Source organism: Chelmon rostratus, chromosome 6, assembly GCF_017976325.1.
Source record: "Chelmon rostratus isolate fCheRos1 chromosome 6, fCheRos1.pri, whole genome shotgun sequence".
Taxonomy (NCBI): domain Eukaryota; kingdom Metazoa; phylum Chordata; class Actinopteri; order Chaetodontiformes; family Chaetodontidae; genus Chelmon; species Chelmon rostratus.
The window spans coordinates 20,922,473-20,941,145 of NC_055663.1; positions in this window are offsets into that span (position 1 = coordinate 20,922,473).

The window sequence follows — 18,673 nt, forward strand, 5'->3', positions numbered from 1 at the left end:
ACAGCTAAACTAGCCGACCGCCGCAGAGTCAGCCGTGTTGTGGCTGGCTGCTCGCAGCGCGCGGCGCTCGAAAATGACGTCATCCACGTCAGAAGTAGTTGTCTAGAGACGCTGGATGTTGATAACATGCCACCACGGGCTCAGAGGGGAATAGCACCAGCATATATTAACAAAATATTGGAATATGAACGAGTTTCGCCGCAGATTATGCGTTTATAGAGGCTACGCACGGGTGCCCCAATAACTCGCATTATACGGATATACGCGCCGCTCCTCTGGGGCTAATTTCTTCAAAACGACTCCAAATGCCACCAAAGTTGTCTGGGTGAGTAAATGGTCGTAATTAATGCTACAAATAAAGTCCAGGTTGTAAAAAACGAAAGTTATCCTTTAAGCATAAATGTGTACAAAATATTTTAGGCTGATTGGTCCAGTAGTAAGCAAGATTAGCTACTGGCACTTGGACACATGCACACACACACCCAAAAGCATGATCCCCTCCACCTGGCGAAGATAATAAAAAGCAAAAAAAAGCACCTCCCATTCTAACAATGCAAACATGGCGGGTGATGAACAATTCTTGCAAAGCTGAATAACCTTCGGCTACACTGAGATGGAGCCTTACATTACCGTGTATCACCACCCGTCACTGACTATTTACATTTGGCCTCACGCTCAAATGCCAGTGATGCTATGTGAACATTACAGCTTACATTTCACCAGGCCCTGTCAAAGGGAATTACCATATCTGCAAAAGAGCAATTATTTTTCTGTGAATAGCCAGTTATTTGGATACTGTGTGACAGATGCACATCCTGTCCCCTAAGGTGGGGAAAACAAACATGTTACCCTGCTCTCCTGTGACACCTTTGTCTGTTTTAGAGATAAAACCAGTCTATGAGATGTCTATCAACACAGACTTCCCCACCATTTAGGGGGGAAGTGGAATAGGCAGTGGAAGCTGATGTGTCTGTCAGAAATCAAAATCAACACTCAGAGCTAAATGAGGGGAAAAAACTTGCAAATTAAATCCACCTGTCAATCTACATCTGTTTGATCCCGTCTCACTGACAGTCTACATCAAGATTCCTCACCACAACATTATTTGAAGGCTGTTAAAGGGGCATGCTAACGGTGTTCAGATGAGGAAAAAAAATTGATTTCTTTAAAGTAGGCATCAAAATTTGTAATTGCCTCCAAGTGGTTTCCTGAATTGTATGATAGCTTATTATAAACTTAGTAAAATATATTGACTGGCATTCAAGTCATTCATGACCTCCAGCTGCACCCTCCCATGTCTTCTTGTCTCTCTTCAGATGTTGCTGCCTTGCCTTGCTTGCTTTTTATTTTGCAAAACTGGTGTCCCATTTGATTCACAGCTTTAGCTGCCTGCTGTTTAGGTTTAGGCGGGGAGGTTTAAAAAGAACAACACGACTCTTTGTATTCTGTATGAATTATTTCATATTCTCTCCATTCGTGTGCAGTCACAATGTCCCTCATTATATAGTGAGAATGACAAGCGTCTCATACTTTCAATACATGGGCACCCCAGTTTCGTCGATATAAAGTCAAGCACGTTTTGAGTAGCAAGATCCCTCCTTGTGGTCTTTGATGGAAGGCCATAAAATATTAATTTCACAACAGCTGTCTGGGGCTCTCCGTTTTTTGACGTGGGCTGTCAGCCTTCTAATAATCTTCCCGGGTTTTGTCTCATTTGTGTGTCCCCATCGAGGTGCCTGTAATCTCCTTCATTATTAATCTCGCAGAGCAGAAATGTCATGCCGGCAGCCTCAGCGCATACCCGGCATCATTTAATTCTTGTTTACCAGTCTTCCTCTTTCGCCCCAGTGAAGCCAACCCGCCACTGCCACAGCAGCATGCTTTCCCCTAAAGAATAGTCTTTTCATTCTGTCAGGAGACAGAAAATTTGCATTGAGATCTATAGTCTTCTCCCTGCCACACGCCCCTCTTATCATTCCCCTAATGGATCACAACAGCCATTGAACCTTGCAACAGAGTGTGTGTGTGTGTGTGTGTGTGTGTGTGTGTGTGTGTGTGGGCTCGTGTGTGGCACCTGTTTGTGTGAAGATACCTACAGCCCCTTGAGGATATTTTCTAAGCTGATTTTTACCCTCTTGTTGCATGTCCTACTTCCTGCTCCCTCATCTCTTTTCCAGATCCCCAGACTCCGGCGACTTTAATGTGACATCACAGGGTTGTGTACCTGGCCGGGACCCCCAGTTGGAGTGAATACAAATGGAGCTTGGCTGTTTGTGTGATTTATCTGGGTAATGTGGATTGAGGCAGAAAAAAATGTAAAAGAAGGTGACTGATGGGGTTTAAACCAGGAACAACAAACACTAATAGTGAATTCAAGTTTTAGCATCCATTAAGAGAAAACTGTGTATTTCCACATATCTTACCACCTATGCTAACAATGGCTCAAATTACTGTGTGTAATGTGAAAGCTGTGAGGAAGCAGCTGAAGTGATGAAAAAGCCAAAAGGTAGTACCCAACCCTTAAGCTCCAGTCAGCTCTGAAGGAGCTCTTAAATAACTAGTTTCAGCCAAAGCAGGCAGTTGTTTTTAGTTACAAAACTTCTACTATACACTACTGGAACAGCACCAAATATAAGACAAAGTTCGCTACTACCCAGTGAACACAGTAAAGCATTGCCAGCTTTGCCATAGAGCCAGGTATTTTCCTCAGGAGATGGCGGGGACCACACCAAAGATATGACAAGAGTTAAAACGTATCTTACATTTTGTCAGGAGGCTATAAACACAACTGCCATGTGTCTGTTGGGTAGGTTATTAAATGGCGAAGACAGTTGCAGGACAGACACTTGCCTCAAAGCAAGAAGGTTTGATTCCTGACCGGGACATGGCCTCTCTGTGTATAGTTTTGCATGTTCTCCCCATGTTTGCCTGGGTATGCTCTGGTTTCCCTCACCATCAAAAAGATGTATGTTTTTGCCATCAGTGCCCTTGACCAAGGCAATGGCTCAGAGCTGCAGTTCGTTCCTGGGTACTGCTCAGCGGCTGCCCGCTGCTAGATACTTAAGATGGGTTAAATGCAGAAAATGAACTTCCCCACAGGGATCAATAAAGGATCATTTAATGACTACAATAACGCTCTAACTGAATTCAAATGAACTTTGTACTTATTAACCAAAACCACCACAAGATCTAATATCATCCTTTTTATTTCTCTTTGGTCCACTAATGAGTAATAGAGCAGTGGCCCCTGCTAATTTATGTACATCATCATGTCTTTTTTGTCTTCTTACGGCCAATATACATTTTCTGGGATACCAATAGGTCAAAGACTTCAGGATTTATTTATTAATTCATCTTAATGTGCACACGCCATCACTGCCAGAAATTATTTACCATTGTGCTTCTCCTCCACAACCAGAAACATTACCTCTTACTGACCATAGTTACCTCATTTGCCAAAATTTGGCTGCAGAAGAAACTACTCCCTCATGTTGCCCATCAACATCCAGTTACATACTAGCTTTAGTTGTATGTTTTGCCTAAATCGGCCACTGGATGAAAGTATGGCAACACAGGTGGTGGTGGTGGTATAAATCCAGATTCAGGATTAAGACAGCAAGGCTGTCTCAAGGCCCTGGAGGGGCTGAAATCTAAAGTTGAGCATGTCTCTGAGAGTACATATGTGTACCACAGAGGCCTTGGCAGTTCAGTGGGCCTGTATATTAGCACTCACCAGCTGTTCGTTTATATATGCCAACTCCTCTTTTGTTTGCTGACAGGCTCATTGGCAGCTGCATGTGTGATGGAGAAAGGCACGTGTCAGAATTATACATGGGGCCTCAGCAGCTCCACAAACCACCTCACAACAGATGGAGAATGCTGGAAAATGTGGCCCGTGTGTATAGAATCTCTTATTTTGAAACGAAGTTTGCACACACAGCATTGGCACACACTACATGGATTTGAGAAATTAAGTTTGCACAGTGGGTCTAAGTGATGGCAGACACGAGGTTGATCTTCACAGCCTGAACACACCGGTGTATTCAGAGTATACTGATTCTACTGATTACTGATATTCAAAGATCTCCAAAAACTAAGATTTTTTTGTCTTAATAGCATGCCTAGAGAACTTCATGTTCAACAAAAAAAAATCCTGACTGTCTTTTCTCCCTGAGCGCAAATCTCTCTCCAACAAGTACGCTGTTCTCAACCTGTATCCCTGAAACATTGCGATATGCAGAGCTACAGAGCTACAATTTGTTGCAGAAAAAATATACACTTAATACCTTTCACCAAATTTTATCAAAGTCTTCACTACGTACATGAGTCTGGAAAGACACAGAGGTAAATGGCAACTTGACTGGATGGTGGAGTTATACAGCTGTGCAACAGTAATTCTAGTTTCTCTATTTAACCATGATTAGTTTATGTAAGTTAACCACAATGCATCAGGTGATCAAAATTATGTCCAGTCATGTTTTACACCTCAACATCAAATTCTTCATGTGTCTACCCTGCTAAACGCTGCTACAGCTACACAGCTGTTTGAGGTTGTGTTCATCTCTCCCTTTACCACCAGCCTCCAGTCTCCTCCAGTCTGCTTTCTCATTGCAGCATCCTCTGCAGTACATATATCCCATATCTCAATGATATGTGACTGCAGGGAAAATCTCTGGGGAATTCAATCACAGTCTTCGCTGTATATTTGAATGTGGCTTGACTTGTGGCTTGACTGTTGCTGGTAGCAATACAGACAAGAGAACACATGCCAGCAAATGACACTGTATTATAGTATTTTGTGATTCAATTTTGGCAGGGGTGCTCCTGACTCACAGATTATTTGGTTCTATTTGGTTTATCATTATGAAATCAGTCAAATATGCAGATCCGATTTGAAATTTGGATCAAATCTGGTAATTTCTGCATTAATTCTACAATTTGCTAAAACAAATAATTGACAAATGGGCACAATTTAATAAAATGCTTCTGAAACATGGCGGACACCTTGATGTTTCAAAATGGTTACAACCACTTGTCAATAGTTGATTTTTCCTCTTTGCATTAATTAATTTTGTTTATAATTAGCCTGCTATTTTGTTGAATAAATGCATAATTAAAATCAGCTTCTGAAGAGGTATAATGGATCGAGATTTGTTAATCAAGCATTACTTCAGGTAAAAAGCTCAGGGGAGGAGCTATTAAGGCACTGCCTGCTGACAAGGCTTGTGATGTAAAGTGCTACTGTCAGTACAAAGCAAGGATAATCAGCATTCCCATCAATATGCAGATTTGAGTGATGTTACAGACTTTGAACAGATTTTACAAGTTTCATATATGCATGCGTACAATCAATGTGTAGGGTGTGCAAATTGATGCTTAGTTTCCACAATGGTTCATAAATTATGTAAATCTGTTATTATGAATAATACCAGAGGAGGTTTAATGTAATTACTTTGTGATTTGTAACCTATAATTACAATTATAATAAATACACTCGATTCTTACTATTTACATCATACATATCTAGACTTTAAGGTGACTGTCTGGGAGGCCCAGTTATCCATCGATATTACCACAAAGTAGCGTTGGGCAATCATTTCTATCGTTTTTATTTTCATATCGCCCAATCATGGTTACTCAAGATTGCCGACAGGCAACCCAATCACCAGGGGGTGCTGGGAGAATGAGGGGGTAAGAGGAGGTTGCATCATAGCATGCCAGTGAAATGCCAGCATGCACTACTTAGTCAGAGGCCCTGTTTACACCTGGCTTTAACAGGTACCTTTGGTGGTCCAATCACAGGTGGGCAGCCGAGACACATAGTTGTTCATGTCACTGCTGTTACAGGGTGAAGAGCCTATGTTTGTTTTCACACTAGCTAACAGTAAGATATAAAAATGTTTCATGAACTAATATACATAGACAGCCGATGTGTATCTACAGCATATTTTTTTGCTCTTCCACTGACATCTCATAGTTAATTAAGGGCATCTACACATTTGGGCTTCTTTGGGTATTTACAGACAAATATGCCTTGCATTAAGCATTAATAATGAACTTCTCATAGTTATTCTTCATGTTGTTATTCAATCTCTGTGAGAATGATATGGGAAAATGCTGTGTGGGTATGCCTTATTACAACACCGTCATGCCATTAGCAAGCCTCTGAACTGGGTTTGTTGACTGAAGATGAAAGAGAAATATTAAGGCCCTCTTGAATAGACCTGCCAGTACTTTAACTGAGTGTAAGACAGCCAAACGATACCCTTTACACAAGGAATAAGCGAGGGAATGAAGAAACAGTGCAAATAATGAATGTACTGAAATTGTCTGGAATAATGAGCCTTTTGATGTGGGGGATAAGCTATCATTTGTTGTCAGCCGTGGCCCTCAGACACAGGCACTATTCACAGATATCATCATTTCATTCCACCTGTCTATTCATATTCAGAAGACCCAGGAGGCGAAAAGAGCAGGGAACACGTGTATGAAGTATAATATGCAGAAGCGCCATTGTCTGTAAGAAGCAAATCTTCTCCAAATGTATTTTCTGTCAAATTAATCTGATATCAGAATGCAATGAGAAAGATAGGCAGTGCAATAAAGCTCTGACAATAACCAAGTCACATCTGACATGCAGGTAGGTGTTCTTAAGTAAATATGGTAATATGAAGTCTTTAATAATCTGAGACTCACACAACAACAAACTCTCGCTGCTTTGATATCAGTGTGTTGTGGAAGAACTATGCATCAGATAAAGTAAGCAGAGGAGAGCGTTGGCCTATAAACTGAGTGGTAATCCTTCGAAAGGCAGCACTGATGATTCTAGTGTGAGCCTCACAGATGGTCTGCTCCTCTCCATCTCCGTGGAGCCTAAAGAAATACGAGCACTTAATGAAAATGAATAGCCTGGTCCATGGGACTTGATTGCCAGAGCTGCTTTCATCAATACACCTAATAAAAGGAGTCACACCTCCTGGTGGGACAGATTGGACCTGTGATATAGAAACAATGAAATAGTTTTTATCTCATCTTCAGCAGTGTAGTCTACTTTTGTTTCTAGACACAGTGAAGCAGTTTATGTAGACCAAAAAACATGTTGAGTCATATGGGACTGAAGTAGAGCTCAATATCAATTAAAGTGGGTTGAGTTGGAAAGTTTGAAAATGTCTCAAAATTTTGCAATCATACCAGTGAAATTTCCTGCCTCATGAGATCTAATCACTCAATTGCAGCAAAAACATGGTAATTATGTATGCAAATTGTTTTTTTTTTATTTAGATCCAGTAACAGAACCTAATAAATATTAATTTGATTAATCTAAGAAAATGCTATGTGTCTCTTACTCCACTGGCAAAATATTTCAATCAATTCATTCAGGCTCTGGATCTGCCCAACATTTGCTTGAGTGTTTACAACCAGAGGGTCTGCCAGCAGAGAACCCTTACTGAGGCTGAAACAAAGAGGCTGGATTAGCTCTTTCACATACTTAAGTATGGAAGCACAATCTAAATGCAAATTGCTAGCCGATTTTGTTGTACCTCTGTCCTTGGACATTATGGGGTGAACTTAATAGGTTAAAGGTTGTTTCATTGCCGAGAGGTGCAATTGGAGTCCTACCTGTCTTGCTGATATGTCAGCCAAGTCAGAATCAGATATAACGATCATGGACCTCATTGGTGTTCTCAACAATACCAGGAAAGCACTATGCTGTGATGCATTAAAAACAATGTGTATGAATTGACCACTTCCATGTTTTGTACAATGCTTGCTTATTTAATTCTTATTTCTTAGCCATTTGGGGTAGAATATATTGGGACTTCACAACAACATGTTTTAAAGTGATTAAAAGCACACACTATGGACGCCTTGTCACTGTGTTTTTCATTTAGTTATATTATAGATACATGACATACACTGTTCGGACATATAATTGTAGTATGACTGACCTCAACTGGACACAAATTCTTAACTCCAGCAGTGCTAATGCCAAGCTCTGCTCATAAGGTTATACAGGCCCTCATTACACTAAACACTGACACTACTGTCAAACTGTCCAAATTGTAATTCAGATACCAGGTAACCATGGGAATAGTGTTGACTGAGAGGTAAACTTCACATCATTATTCCTGCATTCAGTGAAAACATGAACCACAGAAAGTCTTATTTTTTTGTCCAGATGCCTCATAACAGTGAAATCAGAAATGCAATGCAGCTTCACTTGATGTAAAATACCAGGCGTTTTATGAGTAAATGTCATTTCAGTAGTTCCAGAACTTGGAATTGTGTGGAATAAATAATCTTCATCTCACTGAAAAGTTGAGTTTATTTAAGTTTTATTCATTGATTAGATAATTATTCATCATTACTTCACTGTAACACAAAAGTTTTTACATGTGTATGTGCTATTTAGCAGTTGCAGTCTAATATAGTCCTGCTAATTTAACTGGAGGATGCAGCTGAACTATACTGAATCATACAAAAATGCGTTTCTTTTAAATAGACAACCCTAGCTGATATAAATGTGGTGTGAAAAATAACAAAACCAATGATTAGAAAAACACAATGCAATTCAACAACACCACAAACTACACCCACAAAAAAAACATGAATCCCCACCTCTCAAACAGCTGCACCAAAAACTGGGCATATCTAACTTTAATGAAGGTAGGATTTATTACACTGTCGACTGTACACACATGTGGACCTAATAAATTGGCAAATGAGTGTATAGGTGTACACCTGTGTAGATGTCTGTCTAACATTTTCTGTATATGCCATCTTTGAACACAATAATGTCTGAGACCTTACCACAGACCTTTGGTCTTTGGTGACCAGACCATAAATGGATGAGTCAGTGTTTTAAACCAAAAAATGCAATTAGGTAAAAAATTAAAATAAAAAAGTTATGCAGAGAATTTCACTGTGATCAAGTACACAGGAGTTGATTTTAGCGCCTGGCAAAATGAAAGAGCGGTCTCTTTCTGCAAGTGCTTTGCTCTAAATTTGTTGCCATTCAGGGGACTTGAAGAGCTGCTTTGGGGAGTTGCTGAGGACAGAAAATATTGGATAAATGTTCCACTTGATGAAAGAAACAGACGACTTACTGCTGAGCTGAATTGCTATGTGAAGAGGTTTAAGTGGGACTTTGAGCCTCAGAAGCTCATTTGTTCAAGGGACTTACTTTCAAAGGGAAACACCCAAAACAATTACTGGATATTCACGTTTGAACGTCATCCAGTTTCTTTTCACGTTCTGGTAAAACAGCTCCATAAAATGAGTTTCCTGTCTCATCTGAGCATGTCTGCTGTTGGTTAGGGTACTTGTCATGACTCATCCAAGTTAATCACCTTTCCAATCAATATGATGTTTTAACCTTTCGTGACCTCTGTGTTGTTGTTATTCAATTGACGTTAAACTCTGGGGAATATCAAATTATCTAAGAAGAGGGTAATTACTGTTCTCAAAATGAAGAAAATTGATTTTCTCTACTGTTGAATTTTTTGTCTAATTAATCCATAACATACTGAAAGGGCTAAATATTCAACACTAACTTTAGTCTGTTGGTTGAAGAAATGTGTACCAACCAGCCTCTAAATCACATGTTTACATTTGTAACCTTCTCATAAACTGACAAAGTCACATCATTAGCTCAGTCATCCTCACGATCCCTTATAGTTTAAGATTAATTTAAAGCAGATCATCTTCAACAAATTTGCCCATCCATACGAAAACACAAAAGCACAACTAAAGCGCTGTCAGGAGCATGCCAATCTAACAGAAGTTGATATAACCCTAAAACAATGTTGGCCATTCAGAAGCCTGAAAAAAAGCTATTATTGGTAGGCTACCTGCAACTGGAGGTCTGTCTGGGTTTCATCCAAACCCAAACATTGTTGGCAGCGTCTGTCTGTGGGAATGTTAAGATTATATAGCAGTGACCTCCCACAGTGCATTATGACGCCACTGTTCCTCAGTATAGTGAAGTGTAGCTGTATGTATGTGTAAAAATGTAGTCCTGCTAGCAAGATTAGCACCAGCACTTTTGGCCACATCCACCATTGCACAAAAAATGCTCCATGTGAACAAAGGAGATGAGGTGCACACTCTATTGTCACCAGCCAAAAACTGTTTTCCCTGTCTATATGCCAACACTGCAAAAGAAGTTTTTGCTTATCTTCACCCTGGCAGGAGTTTTCCAAAAGGTTCATTTTCAGTGACAAAGACCTGCATTTGTGTGTGGACAAAAGGCCAACAGTCATAGTAAAAGCTAAAAAAAAAAATGCAATATTGTGTTCACAGTCTGGCTAGCTAGAAATACTGGTTTAATCAATTTCTGCTGCCTCTGTCAGAGCTCGTGTCACGTTCATGTACACTGTAACAGACATTAACTGCATTTTGATGCAAGCACAGTCAGTCAGACTAACATTAGGTCCATTAGGTCCAGTCCTGTGGATAGATCATGTCAAGCTGATCAATATGTCTGACTGGAGCCCCAATGTCAATGGACAGATCATGTTATGGGATGAATTTGATTGGCAGAGGTGCTGCAGCAACTGTCCAATCAATAATTATGCTGCTCAAGTACAACATGATGGTTAAAAAAAATAAAATGAAAAGATATAACAGGATGGCAGCTCCACACCCAAGTATTCCTCCAGTGCTGCCAAAAGAAAAATGAAAAAAAGACAGAGAGCAGAAGTCAGGATTTCGGTATGTGCCAAATTTACAAAAGGGGACAAATAATTAAGAATTTGTCATAGACAGCATTTCCCGAAGTTGATAAAGTTTAACCTCACTTAACAATTCGAAAAACAAGATTTTTTTAAAGAGAGTCTGGGGACACAAGATCAAATTGCAGTTACGGTTTTGTAGAATTTGACAATTTTACCATCATTAAAATTTTTACTTCTTTCAGAAAGTAGTGTAAACAATCAGATGAAACGGTGTGTTCACAAATATCTGCTGGTTATTTTGGCAGGTAGAATACACTTTAGACACAGAGGAACCTACATGCCATTACAGCAACATGCTGGGAGAGACTGAGGCAATATTTTTACACAAACCAAGGAATAACTTAATGTGCCAAATTCACCAAAGCAGACAAGTGATGATGTGCTTAAACAGAGATGATGGAAGTTTCTTTAAGTTGCTCTAAGTGCTTAAGAATTGACGTAGAAACTATTTCAAAGTTTCTACAGCCTTCCCTAACTAAAAAATTCACAAAAATGGACCATTGTTTAAGAAAGTAAGGCCCTATGGTTTCCACGATGCAGAAAACACAGATGGAATTGCAGAATTTGATAATAAAAATGGAATCAACTGTAAAAATGCCAAAATGTGGATGCAATTTATAAAACTCTGGGCTTTCCTACCATTCTAAACATTTCACAGTGTCTAAGCCAAATGAACAGGAAGAAAAACTATGCTGTTATGTATTGTTGTGTCACTCTCTCCCGTGCACGTGCGTGCGTGCACACACACACACACACACACACACACACACACACACACACAGTCAAGTCGAAGAGGTCCTCTGAGGGAGAGTGAGGCAGCGTACTACCAAGAGCTCAGCACTTCAAAAAAAAACTCTCAGAACTGCAACCACATCAGCAAACACAAGATATGCATTCATTCAAGACTCAAGACTTTGTGGCTGGATGCGCAGAGTCAATATTCTGTTTGAAAAAATGAAAAAGCTACATCCGTTTCTGGCCAAGTATTGCAAGCAAGCAGGAGTGTTGCCCGAATGTGAGAGAAGCCTTCATCAGACACACTTACCCGGTGTGTTCAAGCTGCACACGGAGGCTGTCCTGCAGAAGATCCGTTAAAAATAGTGCAGTGTTGTGCTACATTAAATTCATTGATATTCATTGAAATTAATGTTTTCTTATTAAACTGTTGAAATATCATCCACTACATGATCAGACACTCTTTCTGATGACAAAGAATTCAGAAAAATCCTAATGGAAAGCAAAGAATTTGGAAAATAAAAAGAAGGATTTCATAGAGCACTGATGTCTGAGTAGGCACTGTGCCCTTTAGATTGTGCCCCTGTGTACTAATTATGTGTGTTGCTTTTATACTGTGTTGTCTGTGAGCCTATATGTTGAACATTATGATTATGCCAAGGATTGCAGGAATATTCTTGCCACAATATCAAATGGTTGTCATGCTGTCCACATAAAACATAGTTTTATATGTATATATGTATGTATATAGTTTCATTTCATAGTTCTTAGCTTCAGGCAAAGTAAGGAGGGCCAACAAAGAAAATCTTGGTTAGGGCCTGCATATCTAGAGCCAGGCTTGCATCAAAAATACATGATTTACACACTCTTTAATATGTATTTTCTTAAAATACAAAAATATGCATGTTACCACGAAGCTTATACTCTAATATAAGCAGGGTACCAATCACTAACAACCACTGAACAGACTGAAACAGTAAAAACATTATAATTTTGGCATACAAAGGCCAGTTTTCTCATTTGTCAAGCAAATGCTTTCTCACTATCCAGCAAAGGATAAAAACAAAACAACAACGAAGACCTTCTGACAAGCATCTAGCAGACCTTCAGCAGGGGCTCGTTCCCAAATACCACACAGTCAACTGAACAACCACAAAATGCAAAATTGGACAAACTCCAAATCATTCAAAGCAGGCTGGGTACCCCACAGCTGTGTCTGTGTACAGTACACCATAACACAACTCAGTAGCTCAGTAGCAAACAACATACAATAACATAACAAGAGTCAACAAAGGACAGCACATAGACACACATGGAGACAAATTAACTGTGTATCAAGGCAGAAACAGGCCCCGAAGAGACATTACTAACAGTTACTTGTACACAGAGAATGGTTGTATCTCACTCACGTTACTTGAGGTCCATTTTCTTTTCTTTCGAGATGAGGTCCATATCCATGCCATCTGAACATGTTGCTGAGATGTTTACTTTGTTTGTTTCTCGGCAGAACTCCTTGAAGTCCTCTTCATCTCCATCCATCTCTGCCAAGTTAGCTAACGAGGGTTGGCCAAACACACGTTAAATGTTAGCTGTTATCATTAGCAACACTAACAAAACAAGTTAGCTAACGACCGTTAGCCAAACAAACGTTAACTGTTAGCTGTTATCATTAGCAATACTGAGAAACGAGTTGCCTACCTCTCCGGGTTGTTCCCTTTAAAATTATGTTCACTTTCTGCTGTTTTTGTTGTGAGGCCACGGTATGACTACCTTTACAGTTTCCTTGAGTTTCTTTTCCAGGAAGCGGTCCATTCACTGTTTCGTAAAGGCACAACATTGACCGCATCTAATTGTTTGATTCTTGCTAATTTTAGTCAGAGGATGGCAACTACACCTGCTGTGCGTTAGGTGGGCGTCAGTAAGGGTGCAATGTCGCATGTTGACCACAAAGGCTGCATGGCATTACAATCCGTTACCACCCAGAGGGGCGCTGTTTCACTGATTGGAAGAAACTCAATTAAAATTGTCTGATAAGGAAGTGACAACAACATAAAAAAGTCCCTGATAATTGATAAAGAAAACTAATCTTTCTCTTCAAATTACAGCGGTTGTTATTTTTGGATAGGTTCTCACAATTAAAGTCATAAGACAATGTATAAACCATTAAACACTAAAGGCAACCAGACCATCAGTAACTGTCCAGTCAGTGGAAAGTTAATAAAAGCCAGGTGTTTTCAGTTAACTCATCAAAGAGTTGGAAGGTGCTTGAGGTGCATGAGCTATGCTGAGTGTGGCCAAAAGGATGTCTGAATATTTATATACATACACTCACTGGCCACTTCCAGGTGGACCTGTAGTTCATGTGTCTACTTTTATGATACCTTTTATGATACCTTTAATATTCAGATTTGGGTTTTTATGACGCTGTCAATGAGCTGTCAACTCAGTCATGTGTTTTTGCATCAGGATCTATGTGTGCAAACATACATATAGGTAGATACATATACATTGTTGGATTAAAGAACAGTTTCTTCAAATAGGGTCCACGGAGGGAGCATATCAGTGTTTTCTGACATCAAAATTACTTCTTATGTTCACTAAGTTAGTGGGACTAAATTCTCACAATGAAAATTAAAGCCTTTTCAATATTTGGGAGATGTAGCCTACTCATATGCTTTTAAAACGTAATACTTAATATATGCACTCAGGAGAGGAAAGTGTGTGTCTGCAGACTGGATTGTCATCAATCAACAACGTATTTAATAAAAATTGTTTTGTTACAATCAGCAGTCTTAATATGAGGCTGACCTTTGTTTCAATGTGTGGTCTCAGGAAAAAATCAATCCGATTTTGAAATGTAGTCAGTTAATAAGCTATTCTTCTGTTAATTAGCCATTTGCTCATAAAATGTTATGTGTGCTGGTAAATATTTTATTATTCCAAGCATTTAGGTGGCCATTAAGCCAGTAGATGAAAAACAGAATTAATATTTCAAAGTGCCAATTTTATATTCTGGAAATAAAAGTATCATTCATTCAGCAGCTTTCTTTGTCCTCTATTTAGAATGTAGTCTGTAGGATTTCCAGCAGCTCAGTTAGCTGCAGTATTCATTGTCAAGGGTATTTAAAGTCAGAGTTGTGTGTTAAATGTTGTGCAGAAGGCTGCTGTATGAAGAGGTCCCATATTTTCAAGCTGTGTGTGCTTCATCCTTTTTCAGGAGAGCCATTTGCTCGCGGCTTCATTGTTTTATGCACATTCTCCCCAGATATTCCACACCGCCATTAAATGGTTCTGCCTTTAATATGTCAGTTTTTTCTCCTGTCGAGATTTTTTAAAATTCCTTCACCACGCTTCTATCCCCATCGGAGTATGACTGAGAGAGAGCAACAGTGAGAGTACAAAAGAAGTACAAAAGGTTTTCTGGCTTGGAGGCATTTGTACACAGTTAACTACTTCCTATCTCTACTTTGAATGTTTGTAGCACCTACTGCATATGTCTATAAGAGAAAAAAAATGCATTTTATAGAGCAAGTTGGAAGTTTAGCGCTTGACTTTGCTTTCTGCCGCAGGGCAGTATTTTTATTGATTAATAGCGGGATGGATAGATAGGGAGGGGAAAGGATGTTGAAACCTTGGACATTTCAGTTGAGGGAGAAGAATTACATGGGATTTAAAATGAAATGAAACGAAATGGATTGGATATGAAGAATTTATCGTTCTAAAAGTTTGCATTAGCACATGATGTCTCTGCAACTAATAGCCAGTGATTAGTATTGTCACATTTCTGTTCGACTGAACCTAGTTTACATGTCCTCTTTGTGTGAATGCCATCTCACAGCCCATCTCAACACATGCAGGTCAGCTGGATCATTGACTCTTTGTGTTAGTCCTTTCCCCACCATCCACTCAATATGTTTGGGGATATGTGCCATTTAAATGATAAGTATGGTGATATTATATATTTTACCTATTGCCACAAACCCCATGAAAACAACAAAACCAACAATGCATTAAGCCTTTTAACGAGTATTGTTGTTTGGCCAAAATCTGATATAGCTTTCCTCTGTGCCGTAGAGCTCCATTGTGGTCCAAAAACTATTAAAAACATGAGTCATATGGGGTGACATGGCCTGTAATAACCATGAGCATGGGTACTGTTTTTTTTTTTATTTTGAGTCAATCCCACAAACTGTACACTGCCCTGCTGCTGTCAGTGCTCACTAGAACTACACAAAAATATCATTCCCTTGATGAAAATAGTCCCGAACAAATATAGTCCTTTCTCCTGTTTGAGAAAAGTTTGCTAAAAAGTTACAGGAGAGTATTAAGCCTTGTTTTTGTTCATATCTGTGACCTGTTTTTGAAGATTCATGTCCTCAGTAGGAGCAAATTGGCAGGCAGGAGAAGTCAGAAAGCACAGAGAGACAAACTAATATACAGATGGTGTTGGTCTTTTTATGGGATTTGTTGACAGTAAGAAAAATACAGAGTACTGCCAACCTTTTGCTTTAAGATAAAAGTCACTGAGGTTGAAATAATAGTGTATGGATCAGAGTTTCTTCTAGTTCTATAATAGCTGCCATCAAATGGACTTTTGGACAAGTTGTCAAGGACAGATGTAAGAACAGGAGACTAGATTAGGTTTGTCCATTGACACAACAGTGCTGTGTAGCATCATCTTTTCAATAAATAGTAGATAATTATATTCACCTTCATATTATTTAACAGTATTTTCTCTACATACTAATGACAGTAAGATGAAGCAGCTATTCAGAGTTTGCTGTATTGCATTATTGCAGCAAGACATTACGGTATTATTGCCATAGTCACATTATAATCACATATTTCAATCTGCATGTAAATGTGACCAATGACTTTGCACAACTGGGAAATAACCTGCCCTTACTGCATCTTCCATCTGATGACTTGCACTGTGACCACAATGATGCACTGAAAAAGATTTGTTCTGTCGTTCCACAACAACATTCAACAGCGACACGGGTTGTTGTCTCAGCCTGCAAGAGTGGCCAGAAACAAAGCCGAGAGAGACAGTGTTTGTTATTTGTATTCACTGTATAATAGAGGAGTATGTGGGAAATACAGGAGATGCAGCCTCAGATGGGTGGATTTCTCCTGGGACGCCAACACCTGAATAATAATGACACAGCCTGACAATTGAGAAGAGAGGAGTGGTTTCTGTAAACCAGCCCTGTCACAGCAGAAACGAAAACAATGGTATTTTAAGTAAAAGGGATTAGAGCTTTTAGTCATTGTGGCAAGACTGGTAAATTCCCAGAAGGCAGCATTGGTAGAGCAGAGGACTTGCAATTTGTGGATCCTCTTTTTCTCCACAACAATTGGACACAGTAGATACATAGTCAAGAGGGCGTTTTAATCTTTATAGGGACCTATATGTATTCTATATACATATGAAATAACTCTACACATAAAGCAACCAACAGTAGCTCAAAGCAAAAACTGTCAAAGACACCCAAAAATACAAACACAAAGAGGTATCAAAAAAGCTATAATAGTGACCTCTTGACTTGGTACCACCAGCTGACCAGAACTAACCTGCCATGTCCTACACCAATAACAAAAACCAGTATGTACTAGCTTTTCACAGAAGAGGTGTGGCATTGTATTATTCCTTATGACAGCGTGCATGAATACTAAAAGACTAGATTTTAATTTAGCCTCCAGTCATCCAGGGTAGTTGTTCATGCGGCACACATTAGCACGTAACAACAATGCAGCACTAATCTGTTGCAGTTTTTTTTCAGAGGTTTATAAGCAGCGTTTGACCAGCTAATTCCAACCATAACCATGCTCACGGTTGTATCTCCTCCCTTTATGTAAGATTGTGTTCTCAAGCTACTCGTTTGTGGTTTCATGAATAATGCAAGATTAAGAAATCAAAATGCAGCGAAAGAAAGAAATATATGTCACTCAAGGTTTAACATAATAATGATAATAAAACCTCCACAGCTGATTATCAGCCAGCTCTGCCTGTCAGCCGTGTGTTCTGTGCATTTCACACCTTTAGGCGAGATGAGGGAAGGATTGTAATGTATCAGCTGAACGATTGCGCTTAACTTGTGTGGAGTACCATTAAAGCTATCACTTGGAGTCAGGGACATATCACAAAGTGCTGTGGGAGATTAAATGGGACAGTGGTCTTTGTGGACAAGCCATAAAAACGCCAGACCGTATAATTATGATTAGGAGAAGGCATCTCCCGAAACTGTTAATCGAATTAGGAATTTGGATAGAACCCTGAATAGCTCGATATGATTGCTTCATGATTTAGACCTGTATCTGTTGCTGAGGAAAGCACATGCTGATTTTAATTTGATCAAAAGCGTGAGGATGTTAAGTACATGGTCCTGCTGAGTTGTTCTATTTCCCATCTCCTTGCATTTACACATTTTCTAATGAAATTGAGGGAAAGTGCAGTGGCATGAAAGGTTCTTCAAAGTGGTCGCATGAAGCCAAATGATGCTTTTATGACTTTCTGCTCTGGTGCTCAAAAGTGCTGTTCATTAGAAAGCAGAGCAGGAAAGACTGCAGCAGAAAGCATTACAGAGCACGCTGCTATATTATGACACATAATCAGCCAGAGTGCCATCATTTCATAATGCATGACAAGCCCACCAAGGCTGACACCTGGAAGGTGATGTCTACATCTTTAATCTGAATTTCAATGAATTTGCATTTGATTTATAAAAGCCCAGTCAGGCTTCTTCTTATAATTAAAACTAGAGAATGAGGACTATTTTTCACCTGCATTTGATCATATCAATTACAAGTTTGTTCTGAGAATGATGCAGCTAAACAAGGATCTCTTTTTGCTTTTTAAACAATATTTGCAAGGCAGGAAGATCAAGTGTTTACTCCTCATCTGAGTGCAGACAGCAGCCGCTCGTGCTAATAAAACTGAATATAGCTACATTTTTCTGTGCACTCTAATCAGCTTTACACAAACAAACCACCACACAATGGCATCACTACAACAGCTGTTCCAGACTGACTGGAAACTACTTCCTTTGCTATACTCCCTGTGCCAACGCACATTTCGCCTATTCTCCTAATAGCAGGTTTTCAGAAATTTGTAAAGGGATGTCTATTTTCTTACTGACAGCACAATATTATTTAAAAACTATGCAGCACATGGAACGCCAAGTGAGAATCAGTAAAAGCCA